General features: G+C 52.5%; 1 protein-coding gene across 2 annotated transcripts in view; it reads right to left on the bottom strand.

The window, feature by feature from the left end:
* The window catches only part of PLXNA1 (plexin A1), a 114,094-nt gene that overhangs the window by 65,702 nt on the left and 32,307 nt on the right, over positions 1 to 16,085 (bottom strand). The window lies entirely within an intron of this gene.

The raw sequence follows: 16,085 nt of genomic DNA, 5'->3' as shown, positions 1-16,085 counted from the left end.
AAGCTGGAGGTCAACAGAGGTTCAGAAAGCGCCTTTGTTCCCCGAGCAGGAACATGGTGAAGGCTTTAATCTCCTTATTGCTGACAATTACGTTAAAGCTTTTCCTAAGCACATCGGTGTCCCGGCCATCGGCACAGCAGGAGGCTGCAGGCAGCACCACACAGGGCTAAACTCAGCTCTGCCCTTGCTGGAATGGATGGGATGGGATGGGATGGGATGGGATGGGATGGGATGGGATGGGATGGGATGGGATGGGATGGGATGGGATGGGATGGGATGGGATGGGATGGGATGGGATGGGATGGGATGGGATGGGATGGGATGGGATGGGATGGGATGGGATGGGATGGGATGGGATGGGATGGGATGGGATGGGATGGGATGGGAGCCACACCACCCATACATTCTGCAAAAATCCCATCTGAAAGCAGTGAAGCATCATGCCCAGCAAGATGGAGCAAACTCTCCCTGTGATCATCTCCCCACTGGTGCTGGCACACACAGAGACCTGGTCCAGCATCTCCATCTGCAGGACTCAGGTTTCCCCCACAGCAAAGGGGCAAATTAGAAGCACCCCCCCTCAAATGTATCCCACAGCCCTGTCCCAATTATCACACCCACTCCCACAGCCCAGCAAATCTACCACCACCCCTTGTGCCCCCAGAGTAGCCAGCTCAGCATCCCAGGCACCTCACCCCTCCTGCAGTAAACTGCTGCCAGCATTTGCAGAGTTCCCAATCAGGAGGATAGGGCCGGGAAAGCAGGATCCCGGTGTGCAGCTGATTAGCATGGAAATGTATGCGGCTCACAAACAAACCGGGGCCCGTTTAATTAGAGCGGCGCCTTTGATTCACTGCCAGCCTCCTGCATGCACCAGCCCTGGATTATTTTTAGGCAGTTTTACAAAACAAATGTATTTAATTAAGAAAGAGACCCCTGAGCAACCAGAGAGAGATGAGTCCTGCATAGCAGTGAGCAAAGGGGCCGCCCTCTCCCCAGGGATGTGACAACTGGGTTTGCAGACTAACTCTTGGGAGCTCATGGCTTGGCCAAAAACCCCCTGTACCTCCTTCCACAGGACTGAAGAGCCTTCACCATAACCCAAAATGGTCCTGGTATTCACACAGCTTCTCAGCATCCTTTGCTAGACCCCTACACAGACTCTGCTCCCCATCAGCCCCACAATTGGTACACTGTGTGCTGGGGAGCCCAGAGGTGCTAAAGCCTCTGCCTGCCTTTCGTGCAGGGGTATCTTTCTGCCCAGGACCATGTTTGTTCCTACTCCAAGCACATCAGAGGAGGTCAAGCCCCAGACAGTTGCAGTACAGGGTCATGAGGCACCCCTGCCCAGCAGTGTCCCTTGCTCAGTGGTACCCAGCACCACCCCCAAAGCACAACCCTTCCTCCCAGCTCTCAGTTTCTCCCCTACAAAGTCCTTCCCAAGGCACCTCTCTGGAGAAGAGTTAACAAGGAGCACCCCTTCCACTCCCCAGCAAGGCACCCTCTCCCCAGCCCCCCATGGCAAAGTGACAAACGCACCTTTCCAGCCCTTTTACGGCCACAGTTGCAGCACAGAATAATCGATACAATTTTACCCTGGTTCTAAAATAGATCTATGGCTGGATGTCGCTCTGGCAGTAATTTTTAACTAGAGGGGTAATTTCCCCATTACATTATTGCACTGTGCGGTGCTGGGAAAGAGAAAGAGATGTATTAAAAAAACAACAGACATTAAGCACTTCCAGTTAATTTGAGGCTCCAGGAAGAACCTAAAAATACTCTTAGTAGTCAAACGGGGCTGGAACCCAGCCTGACACATGTTAAGATGTTCTGGTGGGGCCATGCACAAACAAGAACCCTTCTCTCTAGCACCACTCCCCCTGTTAAGGATAATCTGTAGGTGTGTTTGGGGAATCAGGAAAAAGAAATTTGGAAGACTTGGAATCAAGGTGTTTTCTGATTGGCCAAAGTGCAGGGCACAGAGGGAGATTGTGAGTTAGCTTACAGTAGGAAAATGCATCCTAACACTCCCCTCCAGCATGAGGAGATCATAGATCATAGAAAGGTTTCGGTAGAAGGAAGCTTGTAGATCATCTAGTTCTAACACCTCTGCTCCAACTCCCTGGTTCCATTTCACCAGGCTGCTCAAAGCCCCATCCAGCCTGGCTTGAACACTCCTGGGGATGGGGCATCCACAACTTCCCTGAGCAAGACAGACCCCAGACTCCCCCCATGCCAGGCAGGACCCAACTGCCCAAGGCACCCACTGCTGTGCAGACAGAGGTGGGAACACAGGATCAGGGCCCTTCCAGCAGGATTAGCCCAGCATGAACCTGCCCATCCTGGCCAGCAGGGTATAGCATGGTGGAGCAGCATGAGGAATGCACAAGGAATGCACAATGAGCCCCCCATCTCCTACAGACACTGGAAGGGGCTGCTTTCCTCCCCCTCCCTGCACCCACAGGGTAGCTGGGAACAGGGAAAGGGGGAGAGGATGCAGTTTAATCAGAACAGACCCCCTCAGAAACACACTCCTTCCTGCCCACCCTGGCTGCCTTCCCACCCAGGGGAAAAGACATTTACCATAAATAAATAAATAAATAAACATATTAACCTTTCTCCTCATCCTGACGCTGATATAATTACCCAATACTAATAATTACTCACACTAATTTCTTGCTCAGGATTCCTGCCCTCGCTCCTGCCTGTCTCAGACTGGCTTCAGGCAGTAACTCAGCAGTGGTGCCTCCTCCCAGGAGCTGCAGGAGCCCCAAGGGGCAGCCAGCTCCCAGGGCTGTGCTGAGGCACAGGAGTGAGGGTCAGCTTGAAGCGCTGCTGCCTTGTTAAGTACATGGGGAAGACCAGAGGCATGAAATTATAAACTCCCTGCTTGGGTGAATCATCTCAAAGCAAGCCCAGGGGCTGCTCTGCCAGAAACACTCCCTCCCCACTCCAACAAGCCCATCCCCACAGGGACAGCACCCAGCAGAACTCCACTCTAAGAGGGGTTTACGACCTGCAGCCCCAGAAGGTGAGAACCCTGTCCAAGGAAGGAGGGAGAGGATGGGGTGCCACACTCCACCTGGTGACCCCGGTGTAATGAGTGACTGCACACTGCACACACCAGCTGGATAGATGCAAAGCCTTCTCCCAAGAGACCCAGAGAGGATTCCTGGGGGTGGCTTTGTCTTGGCTGGAGAAAGGAGCTGCCATCCCATACAAGGCTTTGGGGCAGGCAAGCACATTGCCGTGCTAAGAAACAGCTCCTCCATGGCAGCACAATTCTCCCCTGGGCAAGGTGCCCTTCACTTGCCCAGGTGAGGAGGCACTTCCTCACTGCCATAATCACTGCTGATCAGCCAACTACCAGAAAAATCTCCCAACATCTTTGTGGCACCAGCAAAGGGCACGAGGCAGAGAGGAGCATCTCCCCAGAGCCGAGTTTTGGAAAGACAGGCAGTGAGAGGAACATGGGGCAGCAGCCATGACCTGGCACCCACCCAGTGCTGGCAGAGGGTCCAGAGGAGGATGGCACTGGAGGACAGGGCTTTACAGCTCAGTCTGGGCCAGGGACACCAGGTGGAGAGGGAGGAAGCACAGCCAGAGAGGGAAGGCAGCTGCAGACATGCCAAGGCTGCTTTTGGATTTAACACATGCCAGCAGAGATCTGTGCAGGGTCTGAGAGATGTTAGGGTGGGCCACTGGCTCCTCACAGGACCAAAATCACATTTCTGGGGACCCAGGGAGAAGGTCCCCAAGAGACCCAATCTCACACTTAGGGGACACCCCTAAGCCCAGCACCAGGCAGAGGGGGCTCGTCACTGCCCTACAGCCAGTCTCCCCACAGGCCCCCCACCCCAGCCCTACATCCCCCCAGCTCCAGGCTCCCCAGCCTCCATCCCTGCTCCCAGGCAGCCCCCCCAGACCCCTCCTCTGGGCAGGAGAAGTGCTCAGGCAGGCTTTGTACTCTTATCTGTGCAGGGCTGTGATTAATTCGCAGCGGCTGGCAGCAGCTACAAGAGGAGGGCGCTTTTGCCCGCCTGCCACACTTCAAAGGCAGAGACTTATCTGCCTGAAACACACTCGGCAGCCTTTTCACGGGGACCCTTCCCAGTTCCACGGGGCTCGCACGGCGCTGACAGGCAACGCCAAAGAAAGGCTTATTTATGGGAGTGCATTTCAAAGCCTCCCCTCTTCCCTCTCAACACACGCTGAGGGAAGCAGAGAGTTCCCCAGCCCCAAGGATCCCCACTGGGGGCAGGGATTAAACAAGACATGGCTGGGAGGAGAGGATGCTGGAAAGAGGAGCCTGCCCTACCTGTGCCCATGTCCTGCCCTGTCATCTCACCAGGGAGCAGCTCTGTAGCACACAGCTGAGCTGGGAGGAAGAAGATGCTTTGTCATGGGTGGAGGGCAGAGTGCAGACCCAGGAGTGAAACCTTCCCCTCCCAAGGCCATTGGTGCTCACAGCTCAGGCATCATGAAAGCCCCAGGCTCCTACACCCCAACCAGCAGCACATGTCCCCTCCCTGAGAGCAGAGCCATGTGAACACCCCCAGCACTCTGCTTTGATTCTGGCAGCATCCACCCAAAAAGCATAGGATAGGCCAAACACAACCAGAAGAGGAGTGGGTCCTGGCAGAGCCCCTGCAAGCCATGGGGCCACCTCCTAGAGGCAACAGAGGGCCTGGCCACACAGGGTAGAGGTGACAGCTGCTGCAGAGTGTCACACAACACCCTGCTGACAAGCCTACAGCTGGAAAAGGCACATCCCATGTCCAGGGGGCTCACAGGCAAAGCGATGGCCTTGGGGGGTCAGCCTGCACAGCCCCTCTTGGCACATGGCCTGGGATCATCCCAAGGCAGTAAGACAGTGTGGGGACAGGGACACCAGCTGCTCCTCCACGTGCCTTCCCCCAGGACAAGCAGCTGCCATGCACATGCCCCTCTCCAGTTTCCAAAGGGAGGGAAAGGGTTTAAATCAAATTTCTGAATCAGCTGCTCCAAGGAGACACACTCTCTTCTTTCCTTCACCCAGAAAGGTGCAGCAAAAGGCAGGGACAGGAGCAGCTGCAGGGCATCATCTGTCCCATGGACACAGCCTGGGACACTGGCATGCTGGGGTCAAGAGCAGGGAGGTCAAGGCAAGGGCTCCTGCTCCCTCCCACCAAACTCTGGTGTCCAAGGGGGCTTGCCAGAGGATTTTCCCCTGGTTTTGCTCAGATAACCAGGAAATTGCCATTAGGAGTGCCTCAGCCACACTTTACCAGGGCTACCCTCACGGGTGCTCTGTGCCACGGGGCAGGAGCTACACACCCAGTGGAAGGGTAGGGACAGCCAGCAGCAGGGCCATGGGCAGGGCTGTGGGGATGCATCCTGCAGGGGCTTGTCCCAGGCCTGATGACAGGATGGGCCCCACAGAAACATCCCAGCTATGCAGGGCAGGCTGGCAGCAACACCCCAGCTCCCATTCCTCCCCAGCTGGGTGGCCAGACACCTTCCCTTCCCTGCCACCCCTGCCACCCCAGCAGCTGCCTGTGCAGGAATGCACCAGGATCACACACACACCTCCTGCCAGAACCAGGCAGCTGCAGGCTGCTCTAATCTGGCAGGGCTGGGTCCTGTCCTCTCCCCCTCCTCTGCAAGGGAAGGTTTCACTGATGGCTCTCACAGGGCTGGGATGCTCCTGCCTCTCCCCTAACCTGCCAAGGAGCAAGGCAAGCTGTTTCTGATTCTGATTCCATTCAGTGAAACCCATTCACTTGATAAACATGAGGCTTTTATCCTGGGCCCAACATCACCCCGAGTTGGAGAATATTGGTAATTTAATCATATTAGTACAATAAAGAAAAAAAAAAAAAAAAAGATACTTAATCTAAATCAGTGCTCAAATGCTCAGCAACAAATCCAGCACCTCACCAACACTGGCAGATGTGACACAGGTTGACCCAGCTGGTTTTGAAGCATGTGTTACTGCCAGTGTGCAATCCCCAGGCAGGATCCTGAGTTCAGCCATGTGGGCTGAGGACAGACACACTCACTGCACCTCTCTGGGAAGCAAAGTGGGAACTGGGTGAAGCACTGGGGTTTGCCATAGGAAAGAGAAGAGAGAAGGAGGCAGGGCAGCAACCCTGCTCAGCAGGCCCCCAAAATGCAGCAACACCTTCCACAAAACTTCTCCACTGCCTTTCCTTTCATTTCAACCCATTTCCATCTTTTCCTCTTGTTCAGCCACCCACACAAGTGGTGCTCCACCATGATAAGTGGGCTCAGCACAGCCAGTTACACCAGCACCAGCCCACGTGGCACAGTATAGGACTGACCAGTTCCATGCTCACCATCTGCAAACCTTCCCAAAATCTCTCCTGACCAGCTCTGCCAGCACTGCTTCATCAGCAGGATGGGAAGTACAGCCTAACACACTGCTCCAGCAATTTTGACAGAATTAAGACACTGTCAGAAAAATCCTTCCCATCTTTCTGGGCCAAAACTGAACTGCTGGAAAGAGGGAGCAAGTGCCAGGATAATGCACAGGAGAAGCACCTTTGGCAGAGTCAAACCCAGGTGCAGGAGGGAATGATGGATGGTGAAGTCACTATTAAGTGGTAGGAGGAATCACTGGCTCCCAGTGGGAGCCACACAATGTGTGATGGGTTAAGGCAGTTGCCCCACTTTCATCCCAAATAAAGCCCTAAATCCCATCCCCATCCCTGCCAGCCCCCAGCCCCACATCCCACAGCAGCTCCAGCAGTCTTGAGCCATTGATTTCTCAGCTTTGCCCTTCAAAACCCTCTTGGCTCAGAGCCCAGTTCATATCGTCTAGTCACTCAGGAGCAAAATATCTCTATTATTATTGCAATTATTTCCCAATCAGCATTGCTCAGGGCTGAGGCCATCAGAGGGGGCCCCCAACAAGCAAATCAATGGGCAGGCACTGCCCTGGGGCTGCCAGGGCCCAGGCAGGAGGCACTGGCAGCTGTAGAGTGGTACAAGGGACAGGGGATGGAGACCCCAGGGACTCCTCCATGCCATGCTGTGACCTGGCAAGGTGGCAATCTTTGCTGACACTCAGCCAAGCAACAGTGAGGCAACTTAACCTCTGCACAGAGCGTGTGTGCAGCCACCAGCCCTGCAGGAGCTGGATGCTGCACAAGGGCTCTGCCCCCCAGGCTAAAGAGAACTGACAGGAATTCCAGGCTGTCCCTGGGGGCCGCACAGCAGCTGCCAGGGCATCAGCTCCCTGGGGAGGAGCAACAGAATATCTCAGTTATGCTTCTAGCCACACAGTGCCTGTGCCCATTCCAGCCAAAATACCCAGTGAAACCCCAGCACCACACCCAAACAAAGAAATGTCCCTTGCAAGGGAGAGGAGCACAGGCAGGTGAGACAATCCTGCTCTTTTCTCAAGGCTTGGAAAGAAAGGAGCTCTGGAGGTAGGAAAGCCCAGTAACAGATGGAGAATGAATTTTAGCCTTGCAAAATGGAAGGTAAGGGCAGGAAGAACACAAAGCAAAATGTGACAGGGAACTCCTCTCTGCATCCCACTGTTCTTCTTCATGCAAAAATAAAGCCCTGGGTGACAGCAGTGAAGGGCAGAGCACATCACAGAAATACTGGATTATTTTTCCTCTTGTTCATTAATTACTGCAGGCATCCCAAGAGTCCCAGCAGGCCCCAGGCATGAAAGGCATGAATGAAGCCATGGCAATGTGTCACCCTCCAGCTCCCACAGGAGCCAGACTGCATGTGACCAGCCTGGGGCGAGTTAATACCTAAACCCTCCAGAGAAGGCCCTGGGGAGAAAGCTCTCACCTGAAGGACTCAATACTGAGTTTTCAAAGCAAAAGCCATTTCTTCCACTGGCTCCAAGGCACTGGCTCCTCCAGAGACCACATGGGGACCAGCCCAAACCCTTGGCTACTGGTCCCCAAAACACACAGCCCATCACAGCAAGCAGAGCAGACCCAGAGACTCCATCCCCAGCCTCTCCATAGCTTAGAATTTGCTATTTATTCTGCAAATTCAAAATATTTACCTCTTAATGAGCTGTTGTTCAGCTCAACATAGCACCATAAAGCTTCTTTCCTGAGCTTTCCCTCAGCTTCTGCCCAGATATGCAACCAGACCAAGATAACCCCAAAATTAATGCCAAAGGCTCAATCCACCACTCCCACCACTCCCACCATCCTGGAACATGGAGCAATGATCAGGCAAAGTCTCTGCCTGTGGCCAGGGGCTCAAAGCCTCGCTGAAAACAGCAGTGGGACTGAAATGGGACTGCCTCATTTCCAGAAAGTCAGGGAGGGGGTAACAGGCCCTCACCAGGGACATGTCAGGGAGGAAGTATGAGCTCCAGGGCTGCAGCACAGCTGGAGATCAGCTGGATCCCTCCTCCCCTCCCTCTCGGCTCCAGGAAAATAGCTGTTTCCTTCCTGGTCCCTAAACAGCACAGCAGTGAGAGAAGAGCTGCCTGAGGACGAGGCAGGGGCTGCTGGCCCTGCAAACAGAGGAGCCTGTGGCAGGAAAAGCCAGAGGAGGCTGTAGAGGGACACACCCCAAGGGGGGAGCTGTTTCAGTGCACTCCCCCTGGTCAGCTCCCCTCCCACCCAGTGCTCACCCCAGCAGCCCCACACGGCACCAGTCAGCCCCTGGTTCAGGGGGGCTGCCTGTGCAGGCACAATGGCTCGTGTCTGGATTTACCCATCCATCACACTCCAACACCTTCTGCACCCCCATCTCAGCCCCCCACTCATTCAGCTTCAACCACATAAGTGCACCAGCCACTATTTCCACAGCATGAGAGCCAAAAGCCATTTCCTGCAGCAGGGTGACTATAAAAGGAACAAAATCCACTGCACATTCACCTCCACACAGGGAGAAGGACAATGCCAATGGCGTGGGGGGTTCAGCTTCACCCATTTAACACCAGCTTTGATCCCTTCCTACCCATCACTCCTCATTTTACTGCAGCTCTGGGCTGTCCTGGTGTTTTATCTCCATGGACAAATCACACCAGACTGCCCAGGAGAAGCTGATAAGCAATAAACAACCAGGGTCTAAATATTGTAGGGCACAGTGACATTAAATATTGAGAGCACAGGAAGCAGGACTGAGCATGCAGAATCTCTTACAGATTCAATGACAAAAATCATAGATTGCATGATGGACTCTATGAGAATGCAACCCATGTCATCAGGAGAAGACAGAAAGTTACAGCCACACTTCTTGTTAACCTTTTCTGATCAACAGCTCAACACACCAAGATGAAAACTCCAGGTCCTGCCTTTCCTCATAAAACAGTTCCTGCTCCAAGCACAAACACTTCCAAGATTAGAGAAGAAATCCTCCAACATTCCATGGCCAGTGATCCTGGTGATAACAGCCAGCTAAGCCTGGCTTCACACTGAGCACACCAGAGTGCCTGCAAATATTTTGCTTGAAGGAGACTTACACCCTCTCACTCACTCCAGGTTGAGCTCTTGATCCTAAATTCCCATATATTCCTTTTTGCTCCCATTTTATAATTTCATTCTCATACTCTAAACTTCTGGTCCTCCTGCACCATTTCAAATGCAGAGAGTCACATCCCTGTCTACACTAGATCCTTCTATGCATTTCCAAAAAGCCAAGGGAAAGCTATGGAGCCATGGCTCCCCACCAGGCAGAACTCAGAGCAAAGAAAACCACTTGTCTGCAGTAGGCTCCCTGTTCAAAACCAGGATGGAAATTAGGCTCTTCAGTCTGTGCATCAGAGCAATTTTGAAGGAGAGATTGAGAAGATTTTAAATATAGATATTGCTTTCCCTAAGGAAGCTGCTCAAGATATTTAAGAGCTCAGGTTTTACACAGCACGGATTTCCTTTGGAACCAATGCAGAACTCCCTGCTCTGCCTCTGCAGGCAGCAATCCCTCTGCAGGCTCTGGGGAGCACAGGATCCTGCTGGCCAACACAGAGCTCATCCCAGACCACAGGGTGGTATGGCCACATTTCACCCAGGGGGGCTGGAGCCCACCCTGAGCTTTCCTGGTGTGATAGCACTCAGCCACAAATCATTGTGACCTCAGCTCTGGCAGGACTGTGCAATGGGAAATGAAGAGCCTGGTTGTCTCCTTAACAAATTCCTCCTGGGAATGCAGGGCTGCTCTCTGAAAGCCTGGCTCTTGCTAAGACCAGACCACATGCCACATTCAAAACTAAGTTCTCAGAAGATCTTCAAGGATCACCTACCACTCTCTCCACCATTCCCAGGGCTTACAGGGGATCTCAAGTGGAGCTGCTACCCACCAGGATTTGCCAGCACCTTGGGCATGGAGCATTCTCACACAGGAATGCAGTTGACACTTGGCAGCCTGGAGAGAGCTGGGCCAGAGTCAGGAATAGCTGGACCTTACCAGCCTGGTGCTGGAGGGAAAAAAGATGAGGACAGCAGACAGCACCCGGATAAACACCTTTATCCCGAGATGCAGCCCTGGCAGGCACCCATCACATACCTGAATATCTGTAAAGGGAGGCCAAGGGGTGGGAAATGATGTTAATTAAAGTTTTAATTACTGTAACCAAACGAGTAGTATAATTACTTTATTCTCACAGAGACTTCAAACTGATTAAGGACCACGTGCACAGTCTTCGGGTTGATGCGGTTTTTAATTAAACGTGCCATGGAAGATGGTGAGGGGTGGGCAGGACGATGGCTCAGCCCTTCCTGGACCTCCAGGGACCCCATGTGAGGCTGGCAGAGACACATGGGTCAGCAGCAGCCAGTGCCAAAGGCAGCTGCTCTGGGAAGACTGAAGCTGTGGGGTGCACACTGGTTTCTTGCAGGAATAGCTCCTCTCCTATCCATCAGCCCTCAGCTTCACATTCCCCCAAAACATCTACCTTTACAAACATTTCCAAAACAGCCCCACATGGGCACTGAAAATATTAATAAACTGGTGCTGCCAACTGGAGGGAATGATTAAAAAACAATTTTGCAAAGGTATCCTTTTCAAATAATAATAATACTAAAAGACAAAGCAATAGAAATTAAATTCCCAGTCCCCTACCTCAAATAAATAGTATCAGAATTTGAAATGAGACATAATTACCCCGGCAAGGTTAAAGCCGCTAATGCACACGGAATACAGAATCACCATCCATCATAATCATATCTCATATCACAGCCATTATTTATAATTAGGAGGCACAGTTTAAAAAACACATAAAGACGCCCATGCAATGCAGTAATTCTTCTGTTATTGCTCCTGGAGGGCCAATCCTGCTCCGATTTGTGGAGTTCAGGATCAGGCAAAAGTAATTCCCTAAAAGTCATTTCCAAAGATCTCCTCTCATGGAAGGGGAACCCACCTCAGCCCACCTGCAAGCCATGCTGGCAGCAGCAGGGCACATCCAGGCTGCACTGGGTTCCTCCCAGACATTTCTAACCCACATGGGTTCACAAAGCATCCAGACATGAATTTACAATTTTTTTCCCCAAATGTCAGTGCAGGAAGAGTGGAGCTGAGCAGACAGCAGAGCCACAGCCTGGCTCAGCAAGGCAGGGACATGCAGGACTGGTGAGCTTTGCCTGAGCTTTCTCCTCAGCTGGATCGTTGGGGGCTTTTTACCTATTTTCAAAACCACAGAACGAGTTATAACAAGAGCTGGGAAAACCAAAAGCTAACCCCAGAGCTGCTGAAAGCTGCCCTCCTTTGAAGCATGGGCTTTGCAGTGTGCCCCCGTGCCCCAGTGAAATATTAACAAGCTTCCGGGGGAGCAGGAGGAAATTACGCTTAATATATTCTGGGGAAGTCTGCAGACAGAAGTGGCTGAGCAGCAGAGCCTGGCTCTGGAGGGACCTGCCTCCAAATCCCCTCTCCTGCAGCAACAAGGAGCAGCCAGTCTGCAGCCCTGCAGGGACATGCAGCAGCTCCACTGCACACACAGGCTCTGAGCAAAGCCTCACCCAGAAAAGCACAAAGCCCTGTTCCTAAAGCACAAACCCATGGAAATGGTGAGGTACAGAGCTGGTTCTGAGCCCCAAGAGTCTGGGAGAAGGGGATTTACACCCTTTGGTGACAAAACAGAAGGCAACAGTGGTTGGAGACAGTGTCCTGGGAACATAGAGCTGTGATGGCAGAGGTGACAAAAAAAGCCCGGGAATGAAAGATGCATGAACATATGTGTGTAAATCTAAGGAACAGTGTTTTTGTGGATGGAAAAGCAAGCTGGGATAAGGACAGGGAAGAGCTGAGGCTCAAGTCTCAGGCTCAAGCAGCCCCAAGAAGGAGCTCAATCCTCTGCAAGCCAAAGCCAGCTCTCCCCACCAGTCTCATGACTCTTACTCACAGCAGAGCTGCACTTTCTCAGAAGTTGCATTAAGCTGTAAAACAAGAAAAAAATAACAAGGAAGGAAAAAAAAAAAAAAAGCCAGCTTGCAGATACAAACACACCCCCCAGAACCCAAAAAACACTTTTCAAATTAAAGTTGCTGTAAAGTGAGTAAAACCTCAGCAAAGTTTTCAGCCCACATCCCATTACTGGAGGTGCACTCCTGCAGCACAAGAGGACAACAGGCATGGGGAATAGTTGGAAGAAGGGCACAGCCAGAAAGAAGGGCTCTGTGCAGAGCAGCACCACCTGACTGCCACCATGAAATGGGAGAAATAAGCCTTTTTGGGGTGCAGACACTGTGCCCACCTGGCAATCAGCTCTCTGGGGCAGGCTGTCTTCTTGCATGGTGTGCAGCAGCCTATGCACCTCCTAGGGAGTGAGGACTGACCTCCAGGGCTGCATGTAGGGGATGTGGGCACCTCTTGGGCCTGCCCTGAGCAAGTTCCAGCCAGCATACTGCCCAGCAGGGCAAGGACCTGCAGGCTTGCAGGAATCTGTAAGTTTGGGGAAGACCATTTTGGGAATGCCAGAGAGGAGACACTCTCGACAGGACTGGAGGAGGACTACTGCAAAGTCAAAGGAGAGTGGGTCATCCCCCTGCAGCCAATGCTTCCCCAAGCCCTGAAATGGTCATCAGCAGATAATCAGGCTCTGTCTGACATCCCTGAACCATTTCAGCCCCAATAGCACACACCACAAGGACTTTTAACATCAGTGGAGGCTGAGATTACTGCAAGCAAAAGAAGCAGAGGGAGGAGGAGGTGTTTTGCAGACTTGGGCAGAGGATCACTATTTGCCCATCCAAGTGCTGAAAACTAATCCCCCCTTCCCCCTTCTTATCCCATTGAAAACTTGACAGAACCTCCTAGCGCTTTGCAGTTGAAATTGGCAGGTCTTAAATTAATTGACTGCAATTTTACACAACAACATGTTTAGCTGTGAGCTGGCCCGCAGCCCGCTTGGCTCGCCACTGCTCCCCAGACACTTTTCAAGCAACCTCCAAAACTTCATAACACATCGAAGGCGAGGTGAGCAGGCTGCCAACGTGACCCTGTCCCTGCCAAAAGCCAGCCCTGCCTCCCCTCGCCCCCACCCCGACCCTGCTCCAGCTCCTCCGGTGTTTTCCCTCCCTCTCGTTAATGGCTCGTTAAATTATTCTTGTCATCTCCGAGGGTTTTTGCTCCTCCAAACGCTGAGGAGCGCGGGGCGGGCTGGGTTACGGGCCCGCTGCTTTGCCATGGAAACGGCAGCCATGGGACCGATGCACGCAACAGGAGTGAGAAAAGTCAGGGTGGTTTTTTTATTTCAATCCACCCTGACGCATTCCTGTTCTCCTTCTGCTTAATACCCCGAAGGACAAAACCTAAAGCAAAAGATGATGATGCAGTGGCAGGTTTGTGATGTCCCCATCCAGGACCGAGTATTTGGGGTAATGCAAAAATACACAACCCCAGCGCCCAGAAACAAGAAGACGCCTGCAACTCACCTCCCACCCACCCAAAAAACCACCATGCTCCTCTTAGGAGAGGGTCTGGGGGGGCACCATGTGCAGCCTGCCTGCAACTGAGCCCCCAGAATTCGGGGCTGGCCCCAGCTCGAGGTCTCCCAGCCTTTGTGCAGCTCCCTCGAGACGCTGCTGCTGGCTCGGCCAAGCACCCCAGTGATGAGTCAGCCCCAGCTCCCAGCCCTAATGTAATCCCAGAGCTGGCAGGCGGCTTTCCAGGCCATGTCCACAGCATGAAAGGCGAACTCTCACTGCACTGCTGGGTCGAGGGTTGGAGGAGGAGAGGGGAGGATTGCTCCGGCTCTGCCGAGGACTTGGGTCGAGCAGCTGATGCTCTGCAAAAGCCAAACTGGGGGTGGGTTGTTTGTGTGATTTCATTGCTTGAACAAACAGAAACATCCTGTATGTGATTAAGAGCCTTTATGAAAAACACACCAGCACTGAACCCCGCAGCTGGGACCAAAGGTATGGCTGTGGCTGGAAGGCAGCACGCAGCAGGGCTCGGCCGCTCCGGGGTGAGCAGAGCTGCCTGGCAGGTTCACACAGCCACAGCACCCCAGGGACATTTCAGCCCATGCACAGAAACAGACATCCCCCACTAGGAAATCACCTCGCCCATAAAATGTCAGTTTTTCCATGCCAAGCTCCCCAAGCTGTAGGGAGCAAGAGGCACAGCAGGGTTACCGACAGCCCACAAGCCGCAGGCGATGGCTGCTCCGGGAGAGGCAGCCAAGGCTCTAACATCACTCTGAAGCTTTCATTCTTTCCTTTATCACCTTCTGCCCCGGGATATCAAAGCACTCCACACTCGGATCGCTCCTCCTTTTGGCTGCAGGCATCACCACCCCCGGCTGGCACAGGGAAGAACTGGGCAGTGCAGGCAGGATAAGGGAACTGACCACAATCCACCAGCACCTCCCTTCCCCTCCCCAATGAAGGGAGAGCTCCAGCTCCTGCCAAAACCAGGACTTGCCTGGACTTGTGCAGCCATCACCTCCACAGCCCCTGCTCTCCACTCCAACAGAGCTGCCTCGAGGGAGCCACGCCAGGAAAACACATGCTTTTGTTTAAGGAGCACAAGCTGAGCAGGAAAAAAAAAAAGCACTTAAATGTTATACATACACCGAAAAAAAAAAAAAAAGAAAAAAAAAAAGAAAATTGAAGTTTTGTAGTTGTTTCTCTTTGGCAAGGTTCAAAATAGGATAAGGCTTTTGTTTTGCTGGGAGGCTTTAAAAAAAGTGTATTTTATCCAAGCTATCCTTGAAACATTCTTGACATTTATTACCAGAAACTTTTCCTCCAATTAATTGCCTCTATACAACTATCATTTTCCTGATGAAAAACAACACCAGAAACTCGCAAGCTATTTAAAAAACGTTTGCTCTCTCTCCGTTTCTCCCTGGTCTTGAACATAAACTGAATTAGGGAGGTTAGAGGGGTCAAAAAAAACAGTTTTGACTCAACAGCCTTGACCAGTGTGAGCTGCCACCCATGGCAGGGACACTGAGGGCAAAACTTGGAGCTCAGATACTGCAAAAATACCTCTGGTCCTCAGGTATGAGATGTCACCTCTGGCTCCAACTCATTAATGCACAGTGAGCCAAGTCTCAGCCCATGAAAAATCACGTACTTGGAGATTTGGGATGGGTTTGTAGCCAAGGCTTTCACAGCACAATGGTGAGGATGCTCACACAAGTGACAGCACGTGAAAGGGGGAACCAAAGCCAAACACAGGAGAGTGGAGATTCTTCCATCCCAGGAGGGAGGGCAGATAAAGTCTTGGGGAGTATCAGAGCTGTTTGGATGCTCTTCATCACTTACATTTCCAAAATAAAGCCCAGTCTCATTTCAGTATCCCAGATTAGCAGGCAATGGGCAAAGACAACCTTGGCTGCATGAGGTCTGGAGGGATGAGGCTGCAGAAGGGAAGGCAAGTGGAGATGCTGGACTCCATGAAGGGTGGACACAGATGTGCTCCATCTCTGGGGTAAGGGGATAAAGAGCAGGGGACATGCTAAAGCAGCACATCCAGCAGGGACCACAGGTGGTGGGTAACAACCCAGGTTGTGCCAGCCCTGCCACAGCCTCCAGCCAGAAATGCTGATGCTGCCAAACAACTGAGTTACCACGATCTAAGCAGCACACCTGCAGATGGGCAGCAGCATCACACTGCCACATGGTGTGCCCTCAGCCACCAAGGTGAAACAC

The sequence above is a fragment of the Erithacus rubecula genome (genome assembly GCF_903797595.1).
Source record: "Erithacus rubecula genome assembly, chromosome: 13".
Lineage (NCBI taxonomy): Eukaryota > Metazoa > Chordata > Aves > Passeriformes > Muscicapidae > Erithacus > Erithacus rubecula.
This window is presented reverse-complemented; position numbering and strand designations above follow the sequence as displayed.